Source organism: Periplaneta americana, chromosome 9 (genome assembly GCF_040183065.1).
Source record: "Periplaneta americana isolate PAMFEO1 chromosome 9, P.americana_PAMFEO1_priV1, whole genome shotgun sequence".
Lineage (NCBI taxonomy): Eukaryota > Metazoa > Arthropoda > Insecta > Blattodea > Blattidae > Periplaneta > Periplaneta americana.
In genome coordinates this window covers 173,014,985-173,025,096 of record NC_091125.1, presented here as the reverse complement: position 1 = coordinate 173,025,096, position 10,112 = coordinate 173,014,985, and the positions used below count along the sequence as shown (strand labels likewise).

At 47.4% G+C, this 10,112-nt stretch overlaps 1 non-coding gene across 1 annotated transcript; it reads left to right on the top strand.

Moving 5' to 3' along the window:
• Nucleotides 1-9,207: 9,207 nt before the first annotated feature.
• On the top strand, nt 9,208-9,326 carry LOC138706880 (5S ribosomal RNA). The gene has a single exon (XR_011334126.1). It is a non-coding gene; the product is annotated as a 5S ribosomal RNA (ribosomal RNA).
• The last annotated feature ends 786 nt before the right edge of the window (nt 9,327-10,112 follow it).

The window sequence follows — 10,112 nt, the reverse complement described above, 5'->3', positions numbered from 1 at the left end:
AGGGGCCTTAGACATGATAGACATGAGTTCAGGGCTTTCCTAGACGCTAATAATATAGACGTAGCATTTATAACAGAAACGTTCCTGACACCCCAAGTAAATTTAAGATGCGCGGGGTTTAAAGTCTATAGACAAGATAGAGCAGGTAGAAGAGGCGGAGGTGTAGCGGTGTTCGTTCGTTCTACGATCGCGCACTGTGAGTATCTCCTTCCCCAGCTAGCGGCATTAGAGGCAGTGGCTATTAGAGCCTACATAGGCAGACTCCCCTTTCTGCTTATGGCTGCCTACAGTCCTCCGGGCATACTAGATGAACGCGATTTAGATATAGTGACAAGTCTATCCGATAGATTCGTAGTCGCCGGCGACCTCAATGCGAAGCACGCTAGCTGGAACTGTCAACGCCCCAATCGGCAGGGCGATAGGCTTTTTCTTAATTCTACAGGAAACGGATACGTCGTGATGGCCCCTAGGGAACCCACACACGTACCGGATGCTGCAAATCAACTGCCTGACATATTAGACATCGCTCTGGTGAAAGGTCTCACAACTAGAGCGAGACTAACAACCCTGGATGATCTTCCGTCCGACCACCTACCGGTGATAATGGAGATCATGCACCCAGTCGAACTCTCCCCAACCGCTGAGAAATTCAACTACAAGGCGGCAGACTGGGTGCTCTTTCAAGACCAGGTAGCCGCTACGCTTCCACCACTCCCCCCTGAAGTCACTCCGGCAGGGATAGATAGGTCAGTTAGCGACCTGACGGAGTGCATAAAGAAGGCAATGGTTGCTGCTATACCGAAACGGTCTTCACAACCGGGACGGATGCAGCTCCCAGCCTATATTAGAGACCTAAAGATCGCCCGCAATAGAGCAAGAACATTGTGGAAGCGTACTAGGTTAGATCAACATAGAATAGAAATGAACCGCTTGCGCAGGCGGATCAGTGAGGCGGTCCACGAGACGGTCGTGGATGCTTGGAAATCCAAGGTTGAGACGATGGACAGCAGAAACATGTCAGATGTCTGGCGTGTATCTCGAGCTCTGTCCAATCCGTCTCAATCTATTCACCCATTAGTAGTCGGTCCAGATGTCACGGCCTTTACTCCTGAGGAGAAGGCTACCGCACTGGCAGACGTTCTAGAGACCACTTTTCAACCCGTGGAACAAAATTTAAACTTGCCCCATATCAGAGCTGTTGAGGAATCGGTTCGAGACCTCCTTAGCAGGGAGCCGGAAAATGGGATACGACCTACGAACACCCACGAGGTCGCCCATTTCATTCGTCGCCTCGGCCCTCATAAGGCCGCAGGAGCCGACGGTATCCAAGGAATTATATTGCAGCATCTCCCAAGGTCAGCTATGAAGCGCATAGCAGAGATAATTAATAACATCTTGGCTTCCGGTCACTATCCCATTCCCTGGAAAGAAGCTCACGTAGTTCTCTTTCCAAAGCCCGGAAAGGATAAGACGAATCCAAGCAACTATAGGCCTATTAGTCTGCTCAGTTGTCTCAGCAAACTGGCGGAGCGGGTCATACATAGACGCCTCACTGAAGTAGTATTGCCCCAAATCAGGAACGAGCAATTCGGTTTTCACCCTGGTCGCTCCACTACACTCCAGGCACTCCGCATGACGGAGGACATTACCTGGGCTATGAGCACGAAGCGTGTAGTAGCTGCAGCTTACCTGGACATCGAGCGAGCATTCGACAAGGTTTGGCATGAGGGACTCCTCGTTAAGTTACTGGGCATGGGAGTCCCAGATGGAATGATACGCCTCATTTCTAACTACCTCCGAGGCCGTACATTCAAAACCCGTGTAGGCACTAGTTTCTCCACCCCCCGTGAAATTCACGCAGGAGTCCCACAGGGTTCCATTATCGGGCCCATACTTTTCAATATATTCATTAATGACCTCCCGTTTCGCTATATCCACGGCAGAAGTAGTCATCTGTATATCTATGCAGACGACACTGCCCTCTTGGCGATGGGCAAAACCTATAGATTAGCGTCCCGTAGATTACAGTCGATCTTAGATCACCTCCAGCCGTGGTTCCACGACTGGAGAATCAAGGTCAATGTAGAGAAATGTCAGGCCATACTCTTTTCACTAAGAGCGAGGCTCGAAGACATACCACCACCACCCACTCTTTTCGGACGAGAAATGCCGTGGATGAACCAAATTAAATATTTAGGGATCATTATGGACTCTCATCTCAACTTCCGAGATCACATCCAATCCCTTCTTCGTAAGGCCAACGGGCTGATAGTTAGACACTATCCCATTCTGGCGGCCTTAACTCCTGACAACCTGAGGGTAGGACTTACCATGTATAAGGCCCTCATTCGCTCTGTCATTACCTATGCCGCACCCGCATGGGGGTTTGCGGCAGTGTCCCATCTCCGTAAACTCCAAGTTGTCCAAAACCAGGTGATTCGACTCATTACCCATCTCCCCCGAGTCGCCTCGAGAAGAAAGTTCCATGATGAACTAGAGTTGCCAACCATAGACGAGTTCATTGCTCGACTGGCTAGGAACCTGTATGCGGAAGCTCGTGCTAACCCCAACCCGCTCATATCTGGCCTCGGCCAGTATGATCCTAGGTTACGGCGTAGACACCAGACAGGTCCATTAGCTATACTATTGAGACAGGAGGACAGGGAGGCTGGCGCTACTCCCAGGTTTTGGTAGCTACGACTCAACTCCATAAGACTCCTTGGATAGTGCAACCGCTGTAAAATGACCTTGTCTTAACTGGGCTAAACAAAATCCCTCCATAACCTTATCTACTTTTGTTGATCGATGGAAATCTAATAGAGCCAATTGGCTAGTATATATCCATCGATTCATAGAGTCATTCAACCTAAGAGCCAACTGGCTAGTCTCTGATATTGAGACAACTCATCCTGCCTAAGGTTTTTCCGTGGTTTTCCTAAGGCGCTAAGACAAATGTCGGGATGAGCCCTAAAAGAAATGGGCCACGGACCTGCACTCATATCCCCATGAATCCCCCTAATTAACAATCACATCTCTCCCCCCTCTTCGCAATTGAGCCATCATATAGCCAAATGGCTGGTCTCGAAATTGAGACAAATCAACAAGGCTCATGACCTCCAACATAATAGCCAAATTGGCTAGTCTCTTATATGAGACAACTCATCCTGCCTAAGGTATTCCGTGGTTTTCCTCAGGCGTAAGACAAATGTCGGGATGAGCCCTATAAGAAATGGGCCACGGACCTATATGCCCTTCCCCATATATTTTCCACCTTTCTTATAAATTATGTATGCCCTATTTCAGATAATATTAATAGTATATTAAACATACGAGGTCACTCAATAAGTCGCAAATTGAAAGGACAGGGACCTCTCAAATTGCAGTTTAGATTTCACGGCGCTTCTTCCGACGGCCTTCACCTGCTTTGTCATCGAACAACAGATGACGGCGTCTTGCCATCCTAACGGCACACACCAGCCAACTCCTCCTCGCCCCGTTCCGTGATCAATTGATCAGTCTCAGCCCCCCTCGCGTATGTGGTACCTAAGAGGTTACGTCCAATTTCGGCTTCCCCTTCAAAATTTTCTAGAGCTCCTTCAGGGGAGCAGCGTAACCCGGAGTGAGACTAGTGGCCAACAGGCTTGGAGCTCACATATTTAGTTTTGTACAGCCCCCAACCCCTTGCAAGGACGCATTTTGCGTACCTTTTAAATTTTCCTCCCAATTCTCCTTCGATTTTTCGATTTTTCGATTTCGCCGTCGAGATCACTTTTAACCTTCGTCACACGAGCAACATGACTGGACGCGGCAAGGGAGGCAAGGGTCTTGGCAAAGGTGGAGCGAAGCGCCACAGGAAGGTTCTCCGAGATAATATTCAGGGCATCACGAAGCCGGCCATTCGTCGTCTCGCCCGACGTGGAGGCGTAAAGCGTATCTCCGGCCTCATCTACGAGGAGACGAGAGGTGTTCTCAAGGTCTTTCTGGAGAACGTAATCCGTGACGCTGTAACATACACCGAGCACGCGAAGCGGAAGACAGTCACGGCCATGGACGTGGTATACGCCTTGAAGAGGCAGGGGAGGACTCTCTACGGGTTCGGCGGTTAGACTGCCTACACACGTCTGCTGCCGAATCCGTCGGCAAAACGGCCCTTTTCAGGGCCATAAAATCCGTCTAAAAAGGGCAGTAGTTGTCGAGATTAATTTAATTCACCTTTACTGTGTGACCACTAGCTCAACAGGCCAGTGCGGAAAACAGAACTTATTTCGTAGGGGCACTTCAGTATCAGCAAAAGACGTTGTAAGAAATGCCTCTCCGTTTTTCAAATGGGTCTGACCCCAACGCTTGGTATATCAAGTGGAAAGACCGGATTCCTCTGTGAAGCCTTGCTCCTCGGATTATGTTACCTGTTACTGTAAACTTCTGTAAGTCAATAATCACTGTCCGAAGAATTGGTGGGTAATATGACAACGCAGGTAGGCAATGCTCACCAGACCGTAACAAGGAACCGAGGGGATTGACACATACTGAACATCACATCACCACGTTTTTGCAATGCCAACTTTTAGGTCATAGGAATCCAGTGTGGTAAACACTGGGGAGAAGAGGTACACATCGCATGTCAGAACACAGGACTTCGTCCTGTCAGACAACTTCCACGTATAGCTTGCGTCATTTCGGTTCGAACGAAACGACAGAGAGAGGGGAAATTCGAACGCAAATTGTCAAAGCCTTCGATTCCTACGAGAAGGTCATGTCATCATCTCAGTATTGGGGTTCCTGCGCGTGCGGCCAATATGTGCACCAACAAACAAACGCATTAGGAACTCTATTATAACGCCGTAAGTTGTTCACCAGTTATCGATTTCTTATTCAAAATTAGTTTCATTCGTAGTATGTAGTAAAGTAAACTAGTATATTCAAACGTATATGTCTAAAACCACGATGGGCACCAAAGAAGGGGACTTGTGATTATTTTCACGATAATCTCCATTACTCTAATATGATAGAAATATATTACATAAATTTCGAAGCCAACTATGTACCTTGGCATCATCATCTAATTTAACTCGTATTGTGTTAAATTATATAATAATAATGAAACCTTTCTATATGCATCAGTATAATGTGTTATCACACAATAGCCTAGTAAATGTACAACGGTTTCAAGTACTTCAGTGCGAACCTGGGACAACGACATCGTTCAGAGCACAAAATTACAGAATGATGATATTAAATCAGCCCACCGGTATAGAGAGAGAGAGAAAGTTGACACGCGTAATGAAATTACATTACGAAGCCGTGAGAGAGGATTAACAATACTGGCTATTTCTGACTTTTGTGAGGTTAGTGGGGCCCTTAAAAGGGCCGTTTTACGGAGAAGGGGCTTAAGCCTTCTTCTCGGTTTTCTTCGGGAGGAGAACCGCCTGGATGTTGGGCAACACACCACCCTGGGCGATGGTGACGCCGGACAGGAGTTTGTTCAGCTCCTCGTCGTTGCGAATGGCGAGCTGTAAGTGACGAGGAATGATCCTAGTCTTCTTGTTGTCACGAGCTGCGTTGCCAGCCAACTCGAGAACTTCGGCCGCCAGGTACTCCATCACCGCGGCCAGGTAGACTGGCGCACCGGCACCAACTCGCTCTGCGTAATTGCCCTTACGCAAAAGACGGTGGATACGGCCTACCGGGAACTGCAACCCAGCACGGCTGGATCGAGACTTTGACTTTCCCTTCACCTTGCCTCCCTTTCCACGACCCGACATGATGCTACTCCTACTTGCAGCTGTTTAACTACAAGAACGACGCCTCGCCCAAAATGATGCAGGGCCCGAACGAACGAATGAATGGGGACGAAGAAAGAATGAATGATGTTTAAAATGGCAGGCAGGGTAAGCATCCCATGCCTCCATTGGTTCCTCGACAAGCAATTCTCTAACTTTAGATCGAGGTACCCAGCTATAAGCCGTTTGCCCTCTCATCTAACAGTAGTGTATTTCCCCTGTGAATGATTTTATGAACATGTACACGTTATCAGTTGAATTGTGAATGAAATGAATGAAGTGAAGTGAGCACCATGCCTCGCAGATGTTAATGAGAGGTGGAGAGTCCAGTGCTCTGGTCAGTTCTGTCCTAGTCACGTTTTTGTAGTGGCGCTAGGGAAACTCGTAACCTGTTACCAACAAAGTGGTGGGCTACTCGTTTCCGTAGAAGCCGTCTGGCTGCCTGGTTGGCTGTGGCAAGTGTCGTGTGTCGTTTCGTAGGGTTTGTGTCAGTAGTGAGTAAAGAAATAGTGAATGTCACTATTTCGTCCTGTAGTCTGTTTAGTTGCCGGTCAATGTAGGATTCTATTTTCTGCATAGCAGAACGTAGAACCCCCTCGACCAGCTGTTCCGTAGTTGTTTTTTCTGTCTGTGGATCGTCTGTAGTGTTTGTCTTGGTTGTCGTTGTCTTAGCTGCATCCGCATAAGACAATTCGGGTTTGGGAAGTGTTGGGTTGAAAACGGACTGTGATGGTTTGGGTATAGGTTTCGGTATTGGTTTGTGGGTGTCTATGGGGACGTGCGTGGGATCGGTGGAGGTTATGAGATTAGTCCTTGGATATTTTGGACAGCGAGCTTGGCCCGTATAATGGGTGTCGCTGTTGCACGTGGCGCAATACCTAATCTGGGATAGGCGGTTGTGGTTGCACAGGTCGGGATTTTTGCCGCACTTAAAACAAGTCTTGGGCTTGTCGCAGTTTGTCCTTGTATGGCCGTATTGTGCACAGTTAAGGCACGGTCGGTGGAAGATTGTCTCGTGTGATGGCTCTACTCTGTAGTACCGTCCTGCAAGTTTAATTCCTTCTAGTAATTTGTCTGCTGTGGTGATGTCATTTGTGAAAATTCTAACTAAGTTGGTGGGTTTGTCTGTCTGTGCGGAGATAATTCTCTTAATGCGTGTGATGCCTGGATGTGTTACAGCCAGGATCTGCATTAGTTCGTCCTCAGAGATCAGCGTGTCGACATTTTTCATGACGACACTGATCTCTTTATTTCGGGTCTGTTTCTGTCTTGATTCACTAGGCGTAATGTTGATTTCTGCGGACGGACCGAAGTTGTACAGGGGAATTGCCCTAGCGAACTTCTCCGCGTCGTCAATCGTGGCGAATGTGAGTGTAGTTGTCTTGGTAGTGTGTGCCCAGAACTGTCGTGGAGTTTGAATGTCGAGTCGGTACTGTTTCATTAGTCGCTCTATGTGTAGTGGGTTGTTGCCGTTTTTTGTGTGGTTCAGTATTTTCAGTACTGTCCTTGTCTTGGTTCCTTGTGCGGTGTTAGGAGGAGTGGGAGAAGTGGGGCTTGCCGGAGTCGAACCGGATACTTTTGTGGGAATTGGTTTGCGCCTGTTGGACCGCTTCCCTTCTGAGGATTCGTGAGACGACGCCTCAGAGCTGGGAGGTGGTCCGTTGGGAGACTTCTCTGCTGTGGGTTTAGGGACAGGAGACCTCTCTGCTCTAGGTTTTGGAGCCGGCCCTTCTGAGGGCCCCTCTTGTGGAATGGAAGTAACCTCTGCCTCTTCCTCAGAAGAAGAAGAAGAAGAAGATTCACTGTCCAATAGAGAGGGGGGTGGGGTGGAGGAGGGATGGGATGGGTGGCCTGGTAGTTCCCAAGGTCCGAGGAGAGTGGCGGTTGGTGGAGTTTGGTATCGGGCGTGCTTCCCGAATTGTCGTGGATGCATTAAAGTCATCTGCCGTAAGTTTTCTCGGGAGGAAAAAACGTAGGCTCTCGTGGTTTTGTTTAAAGTCAAGGTCGTTGTGGGTCCCGACGGTAACCTTCACTTTTACGCCAACGTCAATAATCGACAGCGGACCAATCGTAAAGTCACAAACGTTTGCGCTGTTTCTATTGGCTCGCACTGGGAAGGCAGTACGGCATTGTCCCTGCGACTTAAATATTTTTCTCCCTCCGGGCTCATCATCAGACGAGCACCATGCCCCCCAAAGCTTCCGGAAAGGCTGCCAAGAAGGCCGGCAAGGCCCAGAAGAATATTTCGAAGGGCGATAAGAAGAAGAAGCGCAAGAGGAAGGAGAGCTACGCCATTTACATCTACAAGGTTCTGAAACAAGTTCACCCAGACACGGGAATCAGTTCAAAGGCTATGAGCATCATGAACAGCTTCGTTAACGACATCTTCGAGCGCATCGCCGCGGAAGCTTCGCGGCTCGCGCATTACAACAAGCGGTCGACCATCACCAGTCGGGAGATCCAGACAGCCGTCCGTCTCCTGCTACCCGGTGAGCTGGCCAAGCACGCCGTCAGTGAAGGGACCAAGGCCGTCACAAAATACACTAGTTCCAAGTAAGCGGGAGTGCTTGCTAGGGAATCAGCAACCGGCCCTTTTAAGGGCCACAAGTTATTCATAACAGAGTAGATGAATGAAGAACAACAGCGTTTCCCACCGAGTGAAAATTTAAATAATCACCCCGATAACACTTCTAGGATAGATAATACATTATAGGCAGTCCATGGGAGACTTGGATCCACGAGGCAAATTCGTTTCCTTAATAGTTTCGTACGACTTATATGAGAGCGCGGTGTCATTCCTACTCACTTGGCAGCATTAATTGTTGAGGGAAAACAACTTAGAAGGTAACTTGTCGACCGCGGTCATAATCCTTCCGCAGGCCACTACTGAGAATCTGTGGACATACGGGTAATCTATCTTTATTGAAACTCGGGTTCATAACATACGACTGATACTTTATATATCTGTCACGTAATCCATCAAGAGACAAATGTCCCCCCCCCCCTAGTCAGTAGCGAGCTTCAGTCCATTCGTAGTAGCCGCCGGTGCAAGAAGTGAATTGAAGTTTGTGTGAAGTTCCGTAGTATGGCATGAAAATGATGTCGAAAATCCGACTACAGTTCCACAACCATGTGGTTGAAAGGAGGCTCCGCTGTTGAACAACAATCCACCTGTGGCTTAACTTAGAATGCCGACTAGCTGTTTTATTAATCCCGTGTCAATCCAGCAGTGTGTGACGTTGAAACGTAACCAAACTGCCGTTGATAGATAGATTTATCATCTATCCCAATGACATCCAACGAGCTTGGTAATTTAGGTACAGAGTCTAAGCAGGCAGTTTACGTGTGTGTGTGAGCGAGTGCAGGTTTTATCGAGTGCACCCCAATCCCATCGTCCTCAAGTGCCTACAGATTACGCAGTTTCATCGGCAACGGCCATACCATGTTGAAAATACCGGTTCTCGTCCGATCACCGAAGTCAAGCAACATTGGGCGTGGTCAGTACTTGGATGGGTGACCGCTTGGGAACACCACGTGCCGTTGGCGATTTTTTTTTTTACGTCACTATTTCCAGCGTGTTCTAATAAGACTTATGGGATATTATGTTCCCTTCCCTATTCCAGCTATAGCTTGGATGATGACGCCGCTGCATAATTGTAGAGTAATTGATAATTCTTAAGTACTTGCAGCTCCGTATTGAAACTTATGACTGGTAGCATATTCATATGAGACGGTTCACTTCTCTGCGTTTTCTCGAAGAAGGGAATATGTATTCAGGGGATTGTGAACGTACCTCGCGCTCTCCCTAGAAGTTAGAGACATTTTAGGTAAAGAATGTAATATACTGTACATATATGGCTAATTAAAATCCCATTAGTTACTACATTTCAGTGGGTAGTACAAATTCCATAATGAAAATATCTCTGTCCTAGTAGTTGTATCCTTTAAAGAAGCTCGTTGTTTTCCCATGATGAAGGGCAGAACTTGGTCGGTAGAAATTTAAACAGACTGCATTATCAGACCAGGCGTTATTTCAATATCAGCGTTTAGTTTAGGAAATATAGCAATAGCGGAGTTGGGAGAAGTAGTTATAGCATGTACAGTAAGTATAAACAGTTCGCTGTACTGTACAGTGAATATAAATATTTGAATGTACGATGGCAAAACATCAGACATACAGTACGTAGCTCACATATCTTTAAAAATAAATAAATAAATAAATAAATAAAAATAAAGAAGACATTCTGAGGAGTGAGTGGAAAGTGCATATTATAATGAATATTTTTAACTCTCAGTTGACATTGAGAGAGAAAGCCATGCATCGGGGAACCG